At 42.5% G+C, this 25,368-nt stretch overlaps 1 pseudogene; it reads left to right on the forward strand.

Annotated features, from left to right (window-relative positions):
• Window positions 1-22,082: 22,082 nt before the first annotated feature.
• Window positions 22,083-24,397, forward strand: LOC136398171 (glucocorticoid modulatory element-binding protein 1 pseudogene; annotated as a pseudogene).
• The last annotated feature ends 971 nt before the right edge of the window (window positions 24,398-25,368 follow it).

Consider the following 25,368-nt stretch of genomic DNA (forward strand, 5'->3'; position numbering starts at 1 on the left):
CATTCATTGTTATATGGTTTATTTCAACTGATTTGTTTCTCCCTAGATTTTTACCACACTGACTTAATTACTGTAGCTTTTGAATAAGCCTTAAGATAGAGTCCTCCTCCTTTTCCTTCAAGGTCATCATGGCTATTCTAAGTCCTCACAATGTAAATTTTGGAATCATCTTGTCAACTTCTACTTTAAAAAGACTGCTGGGGCCTGACCTGTGGTGGCGCAGTGGATAAAGTGTCAACCTGGAAACGCTGAGGTTGCCGGTTCAAAACCCTGGGCTTGCCTGGTCAAGGCACATATGGGAGTTGATGCTTCCTGCTCCTCCCCCCTTCTCTCTCTCTCTCTCTCTCTCTCTCTCTCTCTCTCCTCTCTATAATGAATAAATAAAATCTTAAAAAAAAATAAAAAGACTGCTGGGGTTTTTATTGGGATTATGTTGATTCTATAGGTACATTTGGAGAGAATTGACAGGCTAACAATATGAAGTCTTTAAATACATGAATATGACATACTGTATCTCTCCATTTATTTATGTCTTTGATTTTTTCCAAGTCAGTAGTTTATAGCACTTACTGTAGGCCTTGTATATTTATCCATTACATTTATTTTTTAGCTATTATAGTTTAAATGATATTTTAAATGGTAGTGCTTCAAAACTTTATTGCACATTTGTTTGCTAGTTTATAGAAATATAACTGATTTTTAAAATTTTTATATACAGTATTGATTTTTAAATATTGACATGTTATCCCTTAACTTTGCTAAATCTACTTATTAGTTTTAATCATTTATAGATTCCTTTGGCTTTTCTATGTACACAATCAGATCATCTACAAATAAGGACAGTTTTATTTCCTTTCCTATCTTTATGCCTTTTATTGCCTTTTCCAGTCTTATTGCACAAGATTGAGTACAATCAGTGGGAGAACACGTGCTTGCCTTGTTCCTAATATTGCTATAATTTGAATATCATCTCTGCTAACACTTCTTGGGGTCTACGCCATCCCCCAAGACCTCCCATTATCAGCAACAGAAAAGTGGATGCTGTCCACCCATGTAGACTTCAAGACCCCAGGCCAGTGATCAAACTGAACTGTTCAGGCCCTAACTACTCATCTGGTGGCTGTGGCTCAGCTTAAGCCCAGAGCCACATCCTGGGGCCCTGGAGATGGAGGAGAGACATAGAGATCAAGGAGCCATCTAATCCTTCCAAATCTTCTGATGAGCGTGTTTCATTGCACCTCTATCTGGGAGTTCACTACAGAAAGAAAGGTGTCATCTGACGTGGTTCTTAAGAGTATTTTTATTTTTTAGGTGAGAGAAGGGGAGATAATGAGGCAGATTCCTGCATGCACCTCAACTGGGATCCACCTGGCAACCCCATCTGGGGCCAATGCATGAGTACTGAGCTATTTTTAGCACCTGAGGCTGACACACCAACCCAGCTACCCTCAGTGCCGGGGACTATGCTCAAACCAATCACCAACGAAGCCCCTAACTGTAGGAGGGGAAGAGAAAGAGAAGGAGGAGTGGGGGGAGAAGCAGATGGTCACTTCTTTTGTGTGCCCTGACTGTAAATCGAACCTGGGTTGTCCATACGCTGACCATCACTCTATCCACTGAGCAACTGGCTAGGGACAAGAGTATCTTTTTTTTTTTTTTTTTACAGAGACAGAGAGTGAGTCAGAGAGAGGGATAGACAGAGACAGACAGACAGGAATGGAGAGAGATGAGAAGCATCAATCATCAGTCCTTCATTGCACGTTGCAACACCTTAGTTGTTCATTGATTGCTTTCTCATATGTGCCTTGACCGCGGGCCTTCAGCAGACTGAGTAACCCCTTGCTGGAGCCAGCGACCTTGGGTTCAAGCTGGTGGGCTTTTCCTCAAACCAGATGAGCCCACACTCAAGCTGACGACCCCGGGGTCTCAAACCCGGATCCTCTGCATCCCAGTCCGACGCTCTATCCACTGCGCCACCGCCTGGTCAGGCCCAAGAGTATCTTTTGATCATTAAGTTTAATATTAGGTAAAATCATACATGTCACTTTGACAGTTCTTCTAATTGTGTTAATACATTAGGCAACAGAGGGGAAAAAAGCCAATTGTTTGGATAAACACATGGAAAAATGATGAGCTATTTATGTGGATAGTCTGAATCTCACTGAGTTTGAGCTATTTTAAGATAGCCGGTAACTGTAGCGAAGTTTGGTAGTTTCTCCTACATTCATTCTGAATTTGATGATCTATAGGAACTTACATAAGAGAGCTACTTTGGAAATGCGAATCATAGACAGTCATTAATTAGCAATGATCTGAGTAGCAGGGATGAAACCTTAATTACAATTCCTAGACCTTAGTAACCAAATATAGGGCAAGACTGTAGGCCTAGAAATTGGTCCAGGAAGAGAAAAACCAGTATTCTAACAAAATAAAATTTGTTTTAAATCATAGCAAACATATAAAAGACCACCAGACTCCAAACACATAATCAAATCCCTGTCTTTGGCCCTGGCCGGTTGGCTCAGTGGTAGAGCGTCGGCTTGGCGTGCGGGGGGACCCGGGTTCGATTCCCAGCCAGGGCACATAGGAGAAGCGCCCATTTGCTTCTCCACCCCCACACCCTCCTTCCTCTCTGTCTCTCTCTTCCCCTCCCGCAGCCAAGGCTCCATTGGAGCAAAGATGGCCCGGGCGCTGGGGATGGCTCCTTGGCCTCTGCCCCAGGCGCTAGAGTGGCTCTGGTCGCTGCAGAGCGACGCCCCGGAGGGGCAGAGCATCGCCCCCTGGTGGGCAGAGCGTCGCCCCTGGTGGGCGTGCCGGGTGGATCCCGGTCGGGCGCATGCAGGAGTCTGTCTGACTGTCTCTCCCCGTTTCCAGCTTCAGAAAAGTACAAAAAACAAAACAAAACAAAACAAATCCCTGTCTTTGGCAGTATGTGTGTAGTTCCTGGTACAGCTCTAAAGTATGTTCATAAAGAATAATTAAATATTCTTTACTTATGAACAAAGCTCTAAATAAAAGACAAGACATGAATATTTTGAATAAAGATAAGCAATGCTTCATAGATTAGCTTTGAAAAAAAAGATGATATAGAATAGTAGAGAATCATGGTATCATAAAAATAAAGATTATTTTTCTAAATCATATTGTAAACATATGTTTTTTTTATGGGAGACAGAGACACAGAGAGAGGAACAGATAGGGATGGACAAAAGGAAGAGAGAGAGATGAAAAGCATCAATTTTTCATTGTGGCACCTTAGTTATTCATTGATTACTTTCTTATATGTGCCTTGACCTGGGGGCTACAGCTGAGCCAGTGAACCTTGCTCAAGCCAGCAACCTTGGGCTTTAAGCCAGCAACCTTTGGGCTCAAGCCAGAGACCATGGGGTCATGTCTATGATCCTACACTCAAGCCAGGCACCCTGTGCTCAAGCTGGTGAGCCTGCGCTCAAGCTGGAGACCTCAGGGTTTTGAACCTGGTTCCTCTGCCTCCCAGGCCAACCCTTTATCCACTGCACCATCACCTGGTCAGGCCATATTGTAAAAGCATTTAAAGGTGCAAAAGTATTGAAAAATTTGTTCAGGTCTTGGCCGATTGGCTCAGTGATAGAGTGTTGGCTCGGTGTGTGGATGTCCTGGGTTTGATTCCCGGTCAGAACACTCAGAAGAAGCGCCATTGGCTTCTCTACCCCTCTCTATCTTGCTTCTCTGTTTTTCCCCCTCCTGCAGCCATGGCTCAATTAGAGCAAGTTGGCCTTGGGTGCTGAGGATGGCTCTATGGCCTCTGCCTCAGGCACTAAGAAGAGCTTGGTTGCTGAGCAATGGAGCAATGCTGTAGATGGGCAAAGCATTGCCCTATAGGGGACTTGCTGGGTGGATATGGATGGGGCACATGCAGGAATCTGTCTCTGCCTCCCTTCCTCTCACTTAATTAAAAAAAAATTAGTTCAGAGATTACCTGAACATCTCAGATCCAAATTATTAACATTTTTATACCTGTGTATTCTATCTATATTTATGTATCATTAGCTTCTGCTGCATAACAATCCACAAACAAAACTCAGTGGCTTAAAACAATAAACATTTTATTTTAACTCCCAATTCTGTGTGTCTCCTGGGCTATTAATCTGGTATGGGCTGTCTTGACTGATTAATGTTGGGCTTTCTCACATGTCTGTGGTCAGCTGGTCAATTGGTTGGTGGTTGGATGATCTAGGATGGTCTCGCTCACAAGAGCAATAGTCAGCTGGCTGCCAGCCAGGCCTCAGTTCTTCTAACATGGCCTCTCATCCTCCAGCAGGCTAGATTGTACTTTTTTATATTTTGAGAGGGGGAGGGAAAGAGAGACAGGAACATCCCTCTGCCCCTTTATGTGCCCTGACCAGGGAATCTATGGCAACCTCTGTGCTCTGGGATGACGCTTCAACCAACCAAGCTATATCTGGCCAGGGCACATATATATATATATATATATATATATATATATATATATTTTTTAAAGACAGAGAGAGGAACGAAGAGAAAGGGGAGGAGGAAGGAAAGCATTCACTTGTTGTTCCACTCAGTCATGCATTCATTGGCTGCTTCCTGTGTGTGCCTTGACTGAGGATCAAACCAGCAACCTTGTCATTTCAGTATGACACTCCTAATAGACTGAGCTAACTGGCCAAGGCCTAGAGTGTATTTTTCCACATAGGAGTGGCCAGGTTCTAAAGGGAAGCAAGAAAGGGCAACCTCTAGAAACAAGTGCTTTTCATGCCTCTGCTCAAGTTGTTTGCGAATGTCCCATTGGCCAGAACAACTCACAAAGCTAGCTCACAATCAGCATGGAAGGGCATGTATAAAAAATGTGGAATAGCCTGACTGATTGGTGGTTGTGCAGTGGATAGAGCATGAACCTGGTATGCTGAGGTCCCAGGTTGGAAACCCCGAGGTCCCCAGCTTGAGTGCAAGCTCACTGGCTTGAGCACGAGGTTGCCAGCTTGAACATGGGATCATCGACATGATCCCATGGTTGCTGGCATGAGCCCAAAGGTTGCTGGCTTGAGCAAGGGCTCACTGATTCGGCTTGAGAGCCCTGCCCCCCATGGTCAAGCAAGCAATGAATAACTTAAGTGACGGAACTACAAGTTGATGCTTCTCATCTTTCTCCCTACTTTCTTTCTCTCTACCACTAAAAAACAGTGTAAAATAATTTGTTGTTGCTTTTGCTATCATCTATCAATCATTCATCCATCCATCCTTCCTTCCTTCCTTCCACCCACCCATCCATCCATCCATCCATCCATCCATCCATTCATTGCTGTTGAAACATTAAAAGCAAGTGGCCGTTATCTTGCTTCGCTCTCTTATATCAATCCTGGAGTAGGCGAGCAGTCTTTTCCCAGTGTGACTCTCCCTTTCCATTTCAGCAGGTCATATTTAAAAGGATAATAATTTGAACCTTGGTCACTCATCTCACATTTACACAATAATTGACAGTAATGAAGAATATAGGGAGAAAGACCTATAAGCCAACCAACAGAATTTATTTTTTTTTATTTTTTATTTTTTTTCTACAGAGTCAGAGCGAGAATCAGAGAGAGGGATAGATAGGGACAGACAGACAGGAATGAAGACAGATGAGAAGCACCAATCATCAGTTTTTCGTTGCGACACCTTAGTTGTTCATTGATTACTTTCTCATATGTGCCTTGACCACAGGCCTTCGGCAGACCAAGTGACACCTTGCTCAAGCCAGCGACCTTGGGTCCAAGCTGGTGAGCCTTGCTCAAACCGGATGAGCCTGCACTCAAGCTGGCGACCTCGGGGTCTTGAACCTGGGTCCTCCGCATCCCAGTTCGACGCTCTATCCACTGCACCACTGCCTGGTCAGGCCAGAATTGTTATTTAAAAACATGAACTTTATCCACAATATCCAACAAACCTCCATAGAGAATCTATTTTATTTGAGTGATCAGGATAAAAGCACATCCAGATAGGTTTAGGTGGCTTGAGGCAAGAGGAGTCCAATGCAGACATGAGGCCAGGCACTGCTGTTGCTGGTGGCCCTGTGGAGCTGGTCTGAGTTCACACAGGGCTGGCCACTGCAGCAGTGAATCGGGAGGAACTGGTTCCAAGGGGAGGCCAAGAAGATCTGAAGTGGCACATGTATCTGAACTCTTCCCTACGTAAACTCTTCCATGCAATTATCTGAGCCTGGTGATAATTAGGGTTTAGGTCTTAAACTACTGCTACTATATCATTAATGGTTAAGTTTCCATTAAAGATCTATATTTCTACTTGCCAATTCTTTTTTTTTTCTTTATTTAAAATTTTTTTTTATTTTTCTGAAGTTGGAAACGGGGAGGCAGTCAGACAGACTCCCGCATGCGCCCGACCGGGATCCACCCGGCATGCCCACCAGGGGGCAATGCTCTGCCCATCTTGGGGTGTTGCTCTGTTGCAACCAGAGCCATTCTAGCACCTGAGGCAGAGGCCATGGAGCCATCCTCAGCGCCCGGGCCAACTTTGCTCCAATGGAGCCTTGGCTGTGGGAGGGGAAGAGAGAGACAGAGAGAAAGGAGAGGGGGAGGGGTGGAGAAGCAGATGGGCACTTCTCCTGTGTGCCCTGCGGGGAATCGAACCCGGGACTCCTGCACGCCAGGCCGACACTCTACCACTGAGCCAACCATCCAGGACTTGCCAATTCTTTAAGTTCTATCTTTCTAGGAAATTGTGTCATCCGTTTGAAAATTTATTCTTAATCAAAAAAATCTATTTGTAGTCCATAAGTAGTCTTTTTCTTTAATATTATTTGTTTCTTTTCTCTTTTATAAACTAATTAATCATCTCAGATGTGGATCACTTTACTCACTTTATTTATTTTTCTTTCTTATTGAATTTATCAGGGTGACATGGGTTAATAAAATTATATAGGTTTCAAGTGTACAATTTTGTAATACATCATATATATATAATGTATTGTGTGTGTACTACCACAAGTAAATATTGACTTTAATTAAGAGGTTATTCGAGTTTGGCTTTTCTGTCGCATTAGTGTTTTCTATTTCACTAACTTACGCTTATTATTTATTTCAATTCATTTTGGGGGATATTCATTCTGTTATTCTTTGTTTTCTAAGGTCCCAAGTTGGATACAGCCTATAAATTTCCGCCTTTTTATTTTTCCCTTCTTTTGAAATTACATTACAATCTGTACCCAGTACATTTAACATCTAAATTTCCTGTGGTTCTATTTATGTTGCTTTGTTGCTGCAATTCATGGTGGCTTGTTCCTTATGTTAAATTTGGGATTATTTGCAAAATTCTCCAAGGTGTGAATGGAAGTTACGACCTCCAGAGAGTTTTCTCGATGATTTCATCAAACATCCTGGCACTCTAAGACCAGGATCATTTTGATACTAATTTCTCAGCTTGAGTTTCCTTGAATGTGCTGGCAGTTTAAATTAAGCCACTAACAAAATAAAAACAGGTATACAGTAATATATTATAAAAAAGACCTTACATAATGACCTAGTTGGTTTATTCCAAAAATGTAAAGTTGACTTAACATATAAAAAAATCAACCCTGGCCAGGTGACTCAGTTGGTTAGAGCATCGTCCCCATATACCAAGGTTTCTGATCTCTGGTCAGGACATATTCAAGAATCAACAAATGAATGTATAAATGAGTAGAACAAACCAATTTATGTTTCTCTCCCTGTCTCTTTTTGCATCTCTCTCCCCCACCCTAAAATCAGTTTTAAAAAAATCAAAGTATATTGCCTGACCAGCCGGTGGCGCAGTGGATAGAGCATTGGACTGAGCTGCGGAAGGACCCAGGTTCGAGACCCCGAGGTCGCCAGCTTGAGTGCAGGCTCAACTGGTTTGAGCAAAAGCTCACCAGCTTGGACCCAAGGTCGCTGGCTCGAGCAAGGGGTTACTCCATCTGCTGACGGCCCACGGTCAAGGAACATATGAGAAAGCAATCAATGAACAACTAAGGTGTCACAACAAAAAAACTGATGATTGATGCTTCTCATCTCTCTTCGTTCCTGTCTGTCTGTCCCTGTCTATCCCTCTCTCTGACTCTGTCTCTGTAAAAAAAAAAAAAAAAAAAATCAAGGTATTCTATTATTTATCAAAATGAAGTAAAATTTTATGCTCATAATAGTATGTACAGAAGACATTTGATAAACATCCACATAAATTCATAACCATCATAAAAACTCTTAGCAAAGTAATATCTCTTCAGATTAAGTGTGTGTGCATGTGCATGTGTGTGTGAAAATAAAAAGAAATGTAGCCTGACCTGTGGTGGTGCAGTAAATAAAGGATCAACTTGGAATGCTGAGATCGCTGGTTCAAATCCCTGGGCTTTTCTGGTCAAGGCACATACAAAAAGCTACTACTACTACAAGTTGATGCTTCTGGATTCTCCCCTCCCCCCTTTCTCTCTCTCTAAAAATCAATAAATAAAATCTTTAAAAAAAGAAAATAAAATAAAAAAGAAATTTAGAGAAATATACTAAACAGTTGAAATGTTGAATTTTTGAGACTGGAAATAAGACCAGATCCCATAATAAATGACATGATTCAACATCATACTAGATATTCTAACAAATGCAATATGGCAGGATAGAGAATAAAGGGCTAGAGGCTGAAGGAAAAAAATAACCATAATCATTCACAAAATTTTGTGATTATATTCCCAGAAAATTCAAATGAATTGATAGGAAAGTTATTAGAATTAATAAATACTTTAGGAAAATGATAGAAAAAAAGAGAAATTATACAGAAACACATTGTAATTCTGTGTACCAGCAACAAAGATTTAGAAAATAAAATATTTAAAATATACTATTCTTTTTTATTATTCAGTGAGAAGAGGGGAGGCAGAGAGAGACTCCTGCATGCACCCCAACTGGGATCTACCCGGAAAGCCCACTAGGGGGCGATGCTTTGCTCATCTGGGGCATTGCTCCATTGCTCAGCCACTGAGCTCTTCCCAGTGCCTGAGGTGGAGGCTATGGAGAAGTCCTCAGTGCTCAGGGGCCAATTCACTCCAATGAAGCCCTGGCTGCAGGAGGGGGAGAGAGAAAGAAAGAGAGAGAGAGAGAGAGAGAGAGAGAGAGAGAGAGAGGAGCAAGTGGGGGAGGTGTAAAGAAGCAGACGGTCACTTCTCTTACATGCTCTGACAGGGAATTGAAACCGGGACATCCATATGCTGGACCAATGCTCTACCACTGAGCCAACCAGCCAGGGCCTCAAATATACTACTTAAAATAATATAAAAAATATGAAAATATGAAATATCTAGAAATTAATCTAAATAAAAGTAGGTAAGATCTATACACAAAATTATAGAAATTATTGAGACAGAATAAAGAAGACTTAAATGAAAGGATATACCACTTTCATGAACTTGAAGATTCAATATTTTAAAGATGTCAATTCTCCCTGAATTTAGATTTGCATTAAATTTAATTTGAAAATTACTCTCGGTCCTGGCCAGTTAGTTCAGTGGATAGGGTGTCGGCCCAGCGTGTGGATGTCCTAGGTTCAATTACCGGTCAGGACACACAGGAGAAGTGACCATCTGCTTCTCTCCTCCTCCCTCTCCCACTTCTCTCCCTCTTCCCCTTCCATAGCCAGTGGCTTAATTGCTTCAAGCATCAGCCGGGGCACTGAGGATATAGCTTGGTTAATTTGAACATTGGCCCCAGATGGGGGTTTCCGGGTTGATCCCAGTTGGGGTGCGTGCGTGAGTCTCTCTAACTTCCCTCCTCTTGCTTAAATAAAATAATAATAATAAAAATAATAATAGTAAAAAACCAATTACTCTCCACTACCCCTTTCTTCCACCCAAAAAAGAGTGAAACTGAAGATGTTAGCTGCTGTAACAAAGGATCACATCTTGGTGACTTAATCAGTGGTCGGCAAACTGCGGCTCATGAGTCCATGCGGCTCTTTGGCTCCTTGAGTGTGGCTCTTCCACAAAATACCACGTGCGCGGGGCGTCAGTGGGTGGGGCGACGGGAGACGCAGTGCCGGGGAGGCCTGCGCAATTCATGCTCCAGTTGAGTGAGCCAGTCAGCAGCCTCATTGTGCGGTGGTTAGTGCTAGTCGCGTCCGCAAATCGTGGGCAGGTGACAAAAGTACCTACTCTAAAGGCCAGCTTAGGAATATCCTAATTAAGTTAATAACAATGTACCTACCTATATAGTTTAAGTTTAAAAAATCTGGCTCTCGAAAGAAATTTCAATCGTTGTACTGTTGATATTTGGCTCTGTTGACTAATGAGTTTGCTGACCACTGGAAGTAACTAAAATTTATTGTCTCAGTCCCGGATCTAGAAGTCCAAAATCAAGGTGTTGGCAGGGTCTCACCTCTGCAGCTGTGAGGGAGGATCTGTTCCACACCTCTCTTCCAGCTTCCAGGGCTTCGTTAACAATCTTTGGTGTTCCTTGGCTTGTGGCAGCATAACTCCCATCTTCACATGGCATTCTGTGTGCGTGTCTGTCTCCAAATTTTTCCTTCTTGTAAAGCACCAGTGATACCCACTCTATGTCAGAACTAACTGCTTCTGCAATGAATCTATTTCCAAATAAAGTCACATGCGGAGGCCATAGGGATTAGGATTTCAAAATAGGAATCTTGGCCCTGGCCGGTTGGCTCAGTGGTAGAGCGTCAGCCTGGCGTGCAGAAGTCTGGGGTTCGATTCCCGGCCAGGGCACACAGGAGAAGCACCCATCTGCTTCTCCACCCCTCCCCCTCTCCTTCCTCTCTGTCGTGTCCACCCCCCACCCCCACCCCGCAGCCGAGGCTCCATTGGAGCAAAGATGGCCCGGGCGCTGGGGATGGCTCCTTGGCCTCTGCCCCAGGCGCTAGAGTGGCTCTGGTCGCAACAGAACAACGCCCCGGAGGGGCAGAGCGTCGCCCCCTGGTGGGTGTGCCGGGTGGATCCCGGTCAGGCACATGCGGGAGTCTGTCTGACTGTCTCTCCCCGTTTCCGGCTTCAGAAAAATACAGGAAAAAAAAAAAAGGAATCTTGAGAGAACACAATTCAACCCATAACAATCCTCTTTTTATAAAATAGAGGCCCTGGCCGGTGGCTCCGTAAATAGAGCATTGGCTTGACTTATGGACATCCTGTGTCCGATTCCCAGTCAGAGCACAAAAAAGAAGCGACCATCTGCTTCTCCCCTCTCTCCCCCTTCACTCCCTTCTCTTCCTCTTCCCGTCTCACAGCCAGTGGCTCCATTGGTTCAAGTGTGGCCTGGGGTGCTAAGGTTGGTCAGAATGGGTTGGCCTCAGGTGCTGAAAGTAGCTCGGTGCTCGAGTTGGCCCCAGATGGGGTTGCTGGGTGGATCCTCTGCTTCAGTTTAGGATATAGATCACATCAAAGACTTTGTCTTCCACTGTAAAAATAAGAAAATTGGAGAAGATAAAAATGATACTTTTCTTAGCCCTTGTTGGTTAGCTCAGTTGGTTAGAGCATCATCCAAGGTTGTGGGTTTGATTCCCAGTCAAGTCACATACAAGAAACAATCAATGACTGCATAGATAAGTGGAACAACACGTTAATGTTTTTCTCTCTTTGTATCTCTCTCTCTCTTTCTCTCCTGTCCTCTCTAAAAATCAATAAAATATTATTTTAAAAAACCATGCTTTCGGCCCTGGCCGGTTGGCTCAGCGGTAGAGCGTCGGCCTGGCGTGCAGGAGTCCCAGGTTCGATTCCCGGCCAGGGCACACAGGAGAAGTGCCCATCTGCTTCTCCACCCCTCCCCCTCTCCTTCTTCTCTGTCTCTCTCTTCCCCTCCCGTGGCCCAGGCGCTGGGGATGGCTCTGTGGCCTCTGCCTCAGGTGCTAGAATGGCTCTGGATGCAACAGAGCGATGCCCCAGAGGGGCAGAGCATCGCCCCCTAGTGGGCATGCCGGGTGGATCCCAGTCAGGCGCATGCGGGAGTCTGTATGACTGCCTCCCTGTTTCCAGCTTTGGAAAAATGAAAAAAAAATTTTTTTAAAACAAACAAACAAACAAAAACCATGCTTTCTATGAAGATAGATAAGAATGATAGATACAAATTAACCTTAATTACTGAATCCCAAGAGAAATGAGATTTTCATAGGTGAGCAGTTTACACATCCTGGGGCAGCCATCTGATCTGGGAATAGGCAGGCTTGCCACAGACAGACTTTGCAAGATTAAGGGGAAGTAAATTGATATTTGGATAACAGTGTGTCCTGGTAGGATAGATTAGATTCTAGAAAAGCCCAAACTTTAAGGTTGATTGCTCATCCCACAATTATCTCCTTGCCTGTCCCACCAGAGTTTTCCTTAGAAACAGTGTTGGTGAAGGGACTGGTGTTTTAATCGCTTACGATTCACCCCGTTGAAGAGGAGGGATTTCAGCCACAGCATTATGGAGATTGCTGACCACATGACACTTGATACTGAGCAGTAGTTTACTTATTAGTCGTATATATTCATAGCCTGGGGAAAAAGGATGCTGCATGCCATGCAGGGCCACTGAGGGGTGCACTCAGGAACAGAGTGAACAACTAAGGGTGGTGGGAGGCACACTTTGTAATATCAAGAGGGTGAGGTAAACCCTGGTTCTTGCAGGAGGATGTGACTGGCTTGTTTGAATAATCCTCCGAATTGGCAGAGAGCTGAAACCTGATACACAAGGAGAAGCAGGATCTGTGCTTGGTCCCCCTGATAAGGACAGTTGTTTGTTACGGGACCTTCTCTACAGATAAAAGAGCAGAATGGGGCCCTGGCTGGATAGCTCATTTGGTTGGAGCATCCTCCCGAAGCGCGGAGGTTGCCGGTTTGATCCCCAGTCAGGGCACATATGAGAAAGCAATCAATGAACAACTAAGGCAGTGTTTCCCAACCTTTTTTTGTGCCATGCCCCACCTTAACCTTTCTAAAATTTTTATGTCCCCCCCTATGTAACATACATAATTTTTAACATTAAAAAATTGATTTGTTCACTTAATAAACATAAATGATAGGTTCTAGGAAGAAATCACTATGAGATTGTTAACAAAACACAGTAAGTAAAATTTCAAAACATATAATGAAAAACAGAAATTTAAATTCCAAATAATTTTAATACAGATTTTTCTATATTAATTTATTATTTTAATTTAGTGTGATCCTTGCGCTTGATGCTTGCTGCACAGAGATTTTATATTAGGTTCCAATTTGGTTAGCTTTAGTCTCAAGTCTCCACGTTGTGTTATATCCAGCCGATTTCTTTTTTTTACCAGTAAATCATTTACAGCACTAAATCCACATTCAGCTAAAAATGAAGATGGAAATAGTAGCAATAGTTTTCTTGCACATTTGGTTGAATTTGGGTATTTGATTTCTGTTTCCTCACAAAGCCATACCATCGCTCCTTTGATATTAAATAAAGCTTTAACTGACTCATCATTTTGCAATTCTGCGAGTTCTTCTTGATACTGCATATTTGATATATCAGACAAATCCACTAACATTGGCTGCATCATCCATGTTGGGAAATCAATTTGTTTTAAATCAGAAAATCTTTCTTTTAAATCAGCCGATAGAATATTCAAATGATTGACAATAACAAGTAAAGCGGTATCAGTTACTTCACATTTTTGGAGCCAATGAAACTGTTTAAAGTTTTTGTTGTTAATATGTTTCTGACATAACTCAATATTGGTAATAAAACCAAATATCTTTGCTTTTGCATCGACAAGAGTTTTATTTGTTCCTTGAAGTTGCTTATTTAATATATTTAGTTTTTCAAAGATATCGGCTAAATAACTCACAAATGCTTTACCATCTATTGTTAACAGATACTTCATTTTAGGTTTGTTGCTTAAAAAATCACTAAGAGTATCAAACAGTTCCATAAATCTTTTCAAACAGTTTCCTTTAGATAGCCATCTTACTTCAGTATGAAGTAAAAGTCTCACATGGTCTTCATTTTGTTCTTCACAAAATAGCTTGAAAAGACACTCACATTTGGCACTCATTAACACACTTTATTACTGTATGTAATACTTCATTCAGAACAGGCGAGATGTTTTTAGCTACCAAGTTTTCCCTATGAATAACACAATGCACAAGAATCATTTCTGGATTCGCATCTTTCATCAATTTTAAGCAGCCATTTTTCTTGCCCATCATATTGGGAGCACCATCTGCAGCACAAGATCTTATATTTTTCATTGGTATATCATTGACATCTAAGTAGTTTTTTAGCTTATTATATATATCTTTGGAGGTAGTGTGCTTTCTAATCTTTTACAGAACAACATTTCTTCAGCAAAATGTCCTTTATCAATATATCTTACGTAAGTTATCAATACTGCCTCACTGTCTCTCAAAGTTGATTCATCCATTTGCAAGGAGAAAGTTCTTGTTTTCAGCTTTTCAATAAGTTGTTTTTCAATATCCTCACTCATTTAGTCTATTCTTCTGCTAACAGTATTGTTATTGAGTGGCATAGCTTTTACATCTTTGTCATCTTTTTCAAGAACCATTTTAAGAAATGCTGATATTGACGGTTTTATTAAATTCTCTCCTATAGTGTGATTTTCTCCAGTTTTAGCGATGAATAAAGAAATTTGATAACTAACCTCAAGAACACGATTATTAGTTGAAGTATGAGCAGTAAATAGAGACTTTAATGTTGTTCTTTTTTCAAAATTTTTCTTTAAAGTTTTAAAGTAACTCAAATCTGAATTAGTATGAGCACTATGTTTTGCCTTCAAATGCGCCTCAAGACGACCTCGTTTCATTGATTCGTTGGTCAAGCATTGCTGGCATAAAAGACAAAAAGGAATCCACTCATCATGAACAGCGGGTATGAACCCAAATTTTAAATATTCCTCCGAATATTGACGAGTTTTTTTCTTGCTTGCACCACTCATTTTACTATGGGCTATAAGAAATAAAAATAAGATCAATTAAAAACTAATATTAAAATATGTGTTAAAATATATTCAATGTGACATAGAGTAAACATATACTAAAATTTCATATTTATTTAAATGTATATAACACATTTACTACACTACCGCCGCAAATCAAAAGGTATCTATATTTTTTCCACTTGACAAAATTTTCTGGAAAGTTATGCTTCTAAAATTAAAATTGTCGTGCATGCACTATTATAGCCCCAATAATATTTATAAAATATTATTGCTTTCTAGCCCCGATGCAAGAAGTACTTAATAAAGAGTTTAATATTGATAAAAATAAAATCAAATACTTACCAATTATATCTATACAATATATGTATGTATATTTATTAAATCAACGAGCTTTTACAACAGTTTTGACTGACACTTATTTCAAATTAACACCAACTGAATGATGTGAAACACTACAGAAGTTAGGTGAGAATAACTGCGTTGTTTATCGAGTTTTTAAAACGTCCGGGGCTCCCCGCGGCAGACGGCACGCTCCGCGGTGAACCCAGGAGATGAAGTTTACTTGACGATGCCAATCACCCCGTTGATATTTTGGTCTTGTCAAACGAAGTTATACTTAATAATTATTTACCCGCAATTATTTAAGAATTGCATTTTTTGTTAAATTTGGCACCGCTATCTAGCATTGCATTTAAATGGCCCGGGGAGAAAGAGTTAAAGTCGTGTCGAGTCCATTTTCAAATTGCCCCCTTAACTATCGAATTGCCCCCCTGTGGGGCGTGGGCCCCACGTTGGGAAACACCGAACTAAGGTGTCGCAACGAAAAACTGATGATTGATGCTTCTCATCTCTCTCCGTTCCTCTCTCTCTGTCCCTATCTACCCCTCTCTCTGACTCTCTGTCCCTGTAAAAAAAATAGATAAATAAAATAAAAATCCTTAAATAAATGAAAGCCAAGAAACCTCATTTCACCATGTATAAGACGCACATTTTTAAGAAAAGTTTGGGGTCTAAAACTAGGTGCGTCTTAAACAGTGGTTGTAGATATTTTTACTTGCGTTTCCCACTTTTTTGTGCTTGTTTTTGCGCTCATTGTTGAAGGCAGTGATTCATCATCAGACACAGATGAGGACAAGCTAATGGATGGAAGTTTTGACAGTGATGAATTGTATGACTTTTATGATGAGTGAAACTTGAGTTCAATAACTTTGTGTAATACATTTTTAAAAAATTTCGGCCCCAAAATTAAGGTCCGTCTTATACGTGAAGAAATACGTAATACATGGGAGCGTCTTATATGTGAAGAAATACGGTAATTTGTAGCCAGTAGATTCATACTATCAGAAATGCTAAAGAAAGTTCTTCAGACTCGAGGGAAATGATTTCAAATGGAAAATTCAGATCTGTAGGAAGAAATGATGGGTGCCAGAAATGGTAAATGTGTGCAAATTAACGTACACTTTTCCCTCTTTAAAAAATCATAAAGGATCATTGATCGTTTAAGGCCATAATAACAACAATGAATTAGAGAGGTATAAACCATGTAGAAATAAAAGATAATAGCACAAAGGATGGGAAAGGGAAGTGGTGTAATATTAACTGGAGGTAGACTTGGGTGTTAAGGACGCTTATTGTAGTCCACTAAGCAGTCATTAAAATATTAAATAAGAGGTGTAGCTAAAAACCCAACAGAGGATATAAAATGAAATACTAAAAATGCTCAAAATAAAAAGAGGAAGAAAAGGAATCCTGATAGGACAAATAAAAATGAAAAGCATAACTGTAGACTTCAACTCAATTCTATCAATAATTACGTTAAGTGCAAATGGACTATACACTTCAATTTAAAGATAGATGTTGTCAGACTGGGTATAAAAGCAGGTCTCAACATATGATGTTTATAAAAGATTAACTTATATATGAATATGTGGAAAATTTAAAAGCAAAAGGATAGAAAAAGGTATACCTGTAAACACTATGAATAAGAAAACTGGTGTGGCTATATTAGTGTTACTCAAAGTAGACTCTAAGGCAAGAAGGAATGCAAGAGACAAAGAAGGATGCTTCCTAAGCTAAAGGTAAGCTCATCATGAACACATACAGTCATACTAAATGGTATGCATAATAATATATCTTCAAAGAATGGGAAGCAAAAATTGACAGAACTAAACTGACACATATAGTCAGAGATTTTATAAGCTTTTCTTAAAAATGGATAGAACAAGTAGCAAAAAAATCAGGAAAGGATAGGAGGAAATAGAAGATTTAAACATTGTCAACCAACTTAACCAAAATCGATATCTCTAGAACATTTTACTCAACAATGAAAGAATACACATTTTAAAATACATGGACAAAAGTCAAACAAATTTTCAGTAAATTTCAAAGGAGTTCATAGTAAGGAAATCATATACAGTAGTTTCTCTGATCACAATAGAATTAAATTAGAAATTAATAACAGCAGCTTCCCTTAGCAGAGTGGTGTATGGTGGATAAGAACTACAGATTAGAGATTCCCAGCTGTGTTGGATGTGTACTAAGTCAGTGGTCATCAAACTGGGTTGTAAAGCAGTCAACATTCAATTCTCAACATCCACATATAGATTATGTTAACATTGATCTGTAGGAAAATTCATCTACAATTCTCCTTCCTGCCTCTCAGAAGACAACCTTTCCCCCGCTTAAATATAGCCTGACCTGTGGCGGTGTAATGGATAAAGCATTGACCTGGAATGCTGAGGTCACTGTTTGAAGCCCAGGGCTTACTTGGTGAAGGCATATAAGGGAGTTGGTGCTTCTGCTCCTCCCTCTTTTCTCTCTCTTTTCTCTCTCTCTCTCCTCTCTAAAATGAATAATAAGCCTGACCTGTGGTGGCGCAGTGGGTAAAAGCATCGACCTGGAACACTGAGGCCGCTGGTTCGAAACCCTGGGCTTCCCTGGTCAAGGCACATATGGGAGTTGATGCTTTCTGCTCCTCCCTCCCTTCTCTCTCTGTCTGTGTGTGTGTGTGTGTGTGTGTCTCCTCTCTCTAAAATGAATAAATAAAATCTAAAAATAAATAATTAAAATGAATAGTAAAAAAAGTAAAGAAAAAAAATCTTCTTTCTCTTTTTTTTTTTTTTTTTTTTTTTTTTTTTTGTATTTTTCTGAAGCTGGAAACGGGGAGAGACAGTCAGACAGACTCCCGCATGCGCCCGACCCGGCACGCGCACCAGGGGCGACGCTCTGCCCACCAGGGGGCGATGCTCTGACCCTCTGGGGCGTCGCTCTGCCGCGACCAGAGCCACTCTAGCGCCTGGGGCAGAGGCCAAGGAGCCATCCCCAGTGCCCGGGCCATCTTTGTTCCAATGGAGCCTTGGCTGCGGGAGGGGAAGAGAGAGACAGAGAGGAAGGAGGGAGGGTGGGGGTGGAGAAGCAAATGGGCGCTTCTCCTATGTGCCCTGGCCGGGAATCGAACCCGGGTCCCCCGCACGCCAGGCTGACGCTCTACCGCTGAGCCAACCGGCCAGGGCTCTTCTTTCTTTTAAAGAAAAAAAAGAAAGGCATACTTCTTGTCCATTCAGAATCTTACTCCAATGCTTTACACCAAGGATAAATGACTCTGAGTACTATAAAGTGACAATTCAAAATATTCATGTCAATTAATGTTTGTTTGTTTGTTTGTTTTCTTTTTGTGTGTGTGTGACAGAGAGAGGGACAGATAGGGACAAATACACAGGAAAGGAGGAAGGGAGAGAGAGAAGCATCAATTCTTCGTTGTGGCTCCTTAGTTGTTCATTGATTGCTTTCTCATATGTGCCTTGACCGGGGGCTACAGCAGAGTGAGTGACCCCCTGCTCAACTCAGCAAACTTAGGCTCAAGCCAGTGACTATGGGGGGTCATGTCTATGATCCCATGCTCAAGCCAGCAACCCTGCGCTCAAGATGGTGAGCCTGTGTCCAAGCTGGATGAGCCTGCCCTCACACCGGCGACCTTGGGGTTTCAAACCTGGTTCCTCTGCATCCCAGTCCACTGTGCCACTGCCTGGTAAGGCCAATTAATGTTTTTTGAAAAAAAAATTTTTCTTTTTTTTTTTAAGATTTTATTTATTCATTATAGAGAGGAGAGAGAGAGAGAGAGAGAGAGAGAGAGAGAGAGAAGTGGGGGAGGAGCAGGAAGCATCAACTCCCATATGTGCCTTGACCAGGCAAGTCCAGGGTTTTGAACCGGCAACCTCAGCATTTCCAGGTTGACGCTTTATCCACTGCGCCACCACAGGTCAGGCTGTTTTTTGAAAATTTTTATTGAATTTATTGGGGTGACACTGGTGAATAAAATTATCCAGGTTTCATGTGTACAATTCTATAATACATCATCTGTATGTTACATTGTGTTGAGAGAGGAGAAACCAGAAGAATGCGGGGCGGGGGGGGGGTTGCAATGTCTGTGATCTTACGCTCAAGCCAGTGACCTCAGCGTTATGGACAGAGGGAGGAAGGACTGACTGAGAAAGTTTAAAAAGTAACAAACCACAGCTGTGGTTCTTGTTATCAGTTTCTGGAAATAAACTTGCAGCACTAGCAAGAAGAATGGATTATATGAATAGTCAAGAACAAATGGTTTGAACCTCCTCTCTACCCCTACCCTCCCGGAGACACAAAAGTCATGTAGGTCTGCAAACAAAGAAATCAGGCACTTGTCACGTGAAAGCTAAAGCTGTAAAGGTATATATTAATAAGATGTAAGAAATCTAACTTCGAGGAGCTCATGTTTTTTGTTCTATTAGCCTCACGTGCTCCACCGGCTACCAAGAAATCCAACTTCCTCGATCAACTTGTCTGGGAGTCTTATCCTCTCTCGAGGTTACTTCCTGCAACAGTGTATTCACCATGATTTCACTTACATGTGGAATCTAATAAACTAACAAACAAAATAGAAACAGGTTCATACAGAGAACAGATTGACAGCTGTCAGAGGGGATGGGGTTGGATCCCAGCGACTGTGGGATCATGTCGATGATTCTACACTCAAGCTGGCGACCTCAGGGTTTTGAACCTGGGACCTTGGCATTCTAAGTCAGTGCTCTATCCACTGTGTCACCACAGGTCAGGCTACTTTTATGGATTTTTTATATACCAATTACTCTATGTCTGTGTCCACTAGTCAAATAAAACGTTCAGTACAGCAGGAATTTTGACTCTTTGATTGTTCACTGATAGCAGGGGTTGGAAAACTACAGCCCACAGGCCAAATACCATCCACCGCGTGTTTTGTAAGGCTAATGAGCTAAAAGCAAGAATAGTTTTTACACTTTCAAGTGATTGAGCAAAGGAAGATGAACAAATGAAAATGACAAGGTTCAAATTTCACTGTCTATAAAGTTTTATTGGAATACAGCTACACTGGAATGTTTACATATTGTCTGTGGCTGCTGTCTCTCTGCAATGGTGAGTTGAGCAGTTGCAACAAAGGCCCTGTTTAAAATACTTGTTATCTCCCTTTTCGGGAAAGTGTGCCAACTTCTGCTCTACACTCACTACAGAGACCAGTGCCTAGCGGATGACAAAGTCTAGTAGTCTAAGTTCAGTGTGCCACTAGGACATTGGGCATTTACTTAAAGAGCTGGACTTTTTTTTTAATATAAATAAATTTTTATTAATTTTAATGGGGTAACATCAATAAATTAGGGTACATATATTCAAAGAAAACATGTCCAGGTTATCTTGTCATTCAATTCTGTTGCATACCCATCACCCAAAGTCAGATTGTCCTCCGTCACCTTCTATCTAGTTTTCTTTGTGCCCCTCCCCCTCCCCTCTCCCTCTCCCTCCTTCCCACCCTCTGCCCCCCATAACCACCACACTCTTGTCCATGTCTCTTAGTCTCGTTTTTATGTCCCACCAATGTATAGAATCCTGCAGTTCTTGTTTTTTTCTGATTTACTTATTTCACTCCGTATAAAGAGCTGGACTTTTAAAAAGCAATCCCTTTCTCCCAGTCGTGGGAAAACAAGAAGCCTCGTGGCACTAATAGGCAGAGACCCACTGGCTGCTGAAAAGGCAGGTTTGCTTTAGCTTCTCAGGGATGAGGTGAGTAGACTGCGGAGACAGAAGAGAAAACGGCAGATGAAAAGGTCGGCCAGCACATGACAAAGGTCAGCTGTGCCTCCACAGATGCTGCACACAAGCCATGCAAGTCCCCTCTGCTACACTCCGGAGACATGTTACATTACAGGCAAGTGTCTCTGCAAAGCATGCTGGTCTCTCTGGACCTTTCTCAACAAGGGCTAGTATGTTATTATTAATTATTAGTAGTAGTATTTTTAACCTGGGCCAACAGTTTTTTGTTGTTGTTGGGTTTTTTTTTTTTTACAGAGACAGAGAGAGAGAGAGTCAGAGAGAGGGATAGATAGGGACAGACAGGAACGGAGAGAGATGAGAAGCATCAATTATCAGTTTTTCGTTGTGACACCTTAGTTGTTCATTGATTGCTTTCTCATATGTGCCTTGACCATGGGGCTACAGCAGACGGAATAACCCCCTGCTCAAGCCAGTGACCTTGGGTCCAAGCTGGTGAGCTTTGCTCAAACCAGATGAGCCCACACTCAAGCTGGCGACCTTGGGGTCTCGAACTTGGGTCCTCCGCATCCCAGTCCGACGCTCTTTCCACTGCGCCACTGGGCTGGGCCAACAGTTTTTCAGGAATATTCTCAATTCCCCCTGTAGACACGGTCATTGCTACTGGTGACATTATAATGCTGTACTGGCGGAAACTGGGATCACTGTGTCTCTAACCTATAACTCTTCCAGGGACTTGGGGCTTTCTCACGCCTGCTGGCATCAACCTTGGCAATGACAGACTCACCATTCAGGTATCAGAGTTCTGCTTAGTGTGCTTTTCTTCTTCCCCTCTTAGAAGGTGTCAGTGAAAGTGAATCTTGGCATTGGAACTTTATCTTGAAATCCTAATAAGCTTTCTTACTTGGGGAAGGGGTGGTGTGCCTTATTAAATCTGACATCTATAGAGAAATCTGTAACCCTCATGATTGTGGTGTATTTAGTGACCCCCTTTCCTTTTTCCTTTGTGTTCTTGGCTTCCTGAGACCTCACGTTCATCATTGTCAGAATTTTATTCCTTTCCTTTCCAACCTTTAAAATTTCTTCTTTAAAATTGGGACCACAGGTGTCGGCCTCTGCGCATGCTCCGTTACCCGCTAGCCCTGGCCGCTCGCGGCCCGCTCGCACCACGGAGACGCATCTTCAGCTATCTGACTTCATATGGAAGATGGCTAATGCAGCCTGACCAGGAGGTGGCACAGTGGATAGAGCGTCGGACTGGTATGCCAAGGACCTAGGTTTGGGACCTCGATGTCGCTAGCTTGAGCGCGGGCTCATCTGGTTTGAGCAAAAGCTCACCAGTTTGGACCCAAGGTCGCTGGCTCGAGCATTGGGTTACTCGGTCTGCTGAAGGCCCGCGGTCAAGGCACGTATGAGAAAGCAATCAATGAACAACTAAGGTGTCGCAATGTGCAATGAAAAACTAATGATTGATGCTTCTCACCTCTCCGTTCCTGTCTGTCTGTCCCTGTCTGACTCTCTCTCTGCCTCTGTTAAAAAAAAAAAAAAAGAAAGAAAGAAAGATGGCTAATGCTAAGTGAGTGTCCCAGTGGTTGTGGTACCCACTGAAGGAAATGAAGGGGAGAACCCTAAAGACACTAAAACCCAAGTGATCTTGCAGTTACAGCCTGTGCAACAAGGGATTTATGAAGCCGGTCTGAGAACAACACGGCAGGTGTGGCAGTAGAAACCCACACAATACACAAAATTGAAGAAGGGATTGATGCAAGTACCATAGAAGCAAATGAAGATATGGAAATTGCTTATCCCATAACTTGTGGGGAGAGCAAAGCCATTCTTCTTTGTAAGAAGTTTGTATGTCCAGGAATAAATGTGAAATGTGTCAAGTTCAATGATCAATTGATCAGCCCCAAGCATTTTGTTCATCTGGCTGGCAAGTCCACCCTGAAGGACTGGAAGAGAGCCATTCATCTAGGTGGAATCATGCTCAGGAAAATGATGGATTCTGGACAGATTGATTTTTACCAACATGACGAGATTTGCTCCAATACCTGCAGAAGCACCAAATTTGATCTTCTGATCAGCAATGCAAGAGCCCCAGTACCAGGACAGCAGACAAGTGTGGTGCAGACACCCACTTCGGCCGGTGGTAGCATCACACAGATTGCCATCTCAGAAGAGAGCATGGAAGAAGCAGGGCTAGAATGGAACTCGGCTCTCACTGCTGCTGTCACAATGGCCACAGAGGTGCAGTGGATAAAGCGTTGACCTGGAAATGCTGAGGTCGCCAGTTCGAAACCCTGGGCTTGCCTGGTCAAGGCACATATGGAAGTTGATGCTTCCAGCTCCTCCCCCCTTCTCTCTCTCTGTCTCTCTCTCCCTCTCTAAAAATGAATAAATTAAAACAAACAAACAAACAAAAAAAAACCAATGGCCACAGAGGAGGGAGTGAAGACTCAGAGGAAATTTCAGAGAACACTTTGATGTCTGGAAAGGAATAGCTGATGTAGGGCTGATGGAAGAGGTTGTATGCAATATATAGAAGGAAATAGAGGAGCTACTCAGGGGGGTTCAGCAACGGCTCATCCAGTGTCCCTTCCAGGTAACAGATGCTGCTGTTCTCAACAATGTGGCACCTACATTTGGTCTAATGGACACAATTAAGAAGGTTTTGGACAACAGAAAGGACCAAATAGAACAGGGAGAAGAGCAGTTTCTCTATACTCTGACAGACTTGGAGTGCCAGTTGGAAGAGCAGAAGAAGCAAGCTCAGGATCATAGGCTGAAATCCCAGACGGTTCAAAATGTGGTATTGATGCCTGTGAGCACTCCTAAGCCTCCAGAAAGGCCCCGGCTGCAGCGGCCAGCCTCCACCACCGTCCTGAGCCCTTCTCCTCCTGTCCAGCAACCTCAGTTCACAGTCATCTCACCCATCACCATCACCCCAGTGGGTCAGTCATTTTCCATGGGCAATAATATTCCAGTGGCCACCCTCAGCCAGGGCTCCAGTCCTGTGACTTTCCACACAATGCTTTCTGGCCCTCAGCTCTTTCGCTATGCTACAGTGGTCTCCTCTGCCAAGAGCAGCTCTCCAGACACAGTGACCATCCACCCTTCATCTAGCTTGGCGTTGCTAAGCTCTACTGCCATGCAGGATGGGAGTTCCCTGGGCAACATGACCACCATGGTGAGCCCTGTGGAGTTGGTGGCCATGGAGTTCGGACTGACCTCAGCAATCCAGGCTGTCAAAAGCACCTCAGAGGATGGGCAGACCATCATTGAGATTGACCCAGGCCCAGATCCAGAGGCTGAAGATTCTGAGGGCAAAGCAGTCATTTTGGAGACAGAGCTGAGGCCTGAGGAGAAAGTTGTAGCTGAGATGGAAGAACATCAGCATCAAGTCCACAATGTGGAGACTGTGGTCTAAGAGGATTAGCTGGGGATATTGGGGCCAGGAGATATGTTTTGGTTTGAAATTTTAATTATTTGTTTACTTTTATCATTGTCCCACTCATTTCCACATAGGATCCTTTTCTTTTTCTTTTTTAAAGAAACTGAAAATGTTGGGTCTCTCCCACCTCTTCATTGAAAAAATGGACAAAAACAAGCTGTCCTTCTAGAAGTTGAGAGTAGGTCACTCAGTGTCCTCATCCTCTTACACCAAGAAAGTTGTTTCTTTTAGGGGAGGCATCAAGATAACCAGCAACCCTATCCTGAAAGCCCTTTCTAGGTTAGTGTATCTGTGTATGCATGTGGTTTATTCTTGTAAACATGCGTTGACCAAACTGTGGAACACAGACCTGATACTGGAAAGGAACCCACTCACACATGGATGCAGAAGGATACTTTATTTTATATCTTGAAATGGGCCCTCAGAGGCCAGTGCAAAACTCTGAAACAAAAGGAAGTTGAACTCTGCTTAGAGGGGAACTTTGTTGCTTGGAGCAACAGCTTAAAAAGGGAAGTGCTTTGACCAGGATGGGGCAAATAAATTATCATATTTCCAGATGTGCAACTGATGCCTCTTGATATCTCTGAGGGTTACCACTATGGGTGCCATTTTGAAGAGAGGCCAGTGATAAGTGGAAGGGCACTTTGCCATGGAGTAACATCAGGAGAAATAGAAATCCAGGGATGTCACAGCTGTGCTTTGGGATTTGAGCCCACCTTGTCCCCAACTTTGTCAAAGCACTTACCTTTCTAAACTAGGATCAAGTCATTCATTTGCAAACTGTGTGATATGATGTAAATTGCTCTGGTTCTCGGACTGTGGCTGTCATGGGGGTGGGACTCCAAGGCTATGATTTTTATTGCATGACTCCAGGAGCGGTAGAGTTCCTCATCCAGGCCAGCTGCCCTTTTTGGTGGGGCCCTTTTTTTTGGCTTTGGAACCAAAAGCAGCCACTC

The sequence above is a fragment of the Saccopteryx leptura genome, chromosome 3 (assembly GCF_036850995.1).
Source record: "Saccopteryx leptura isolate mSacLep1 chromosome 3, mSacLep1_pri_phased_curated, whole genome shotgun sequence".
Classification (NCBI taxonomy): Eukaryota; Metazoa; Chordata; class Mammalia; order Chiroptera; family Emballonuridae; genus Saccopteryx; species Saccopteryx leptura.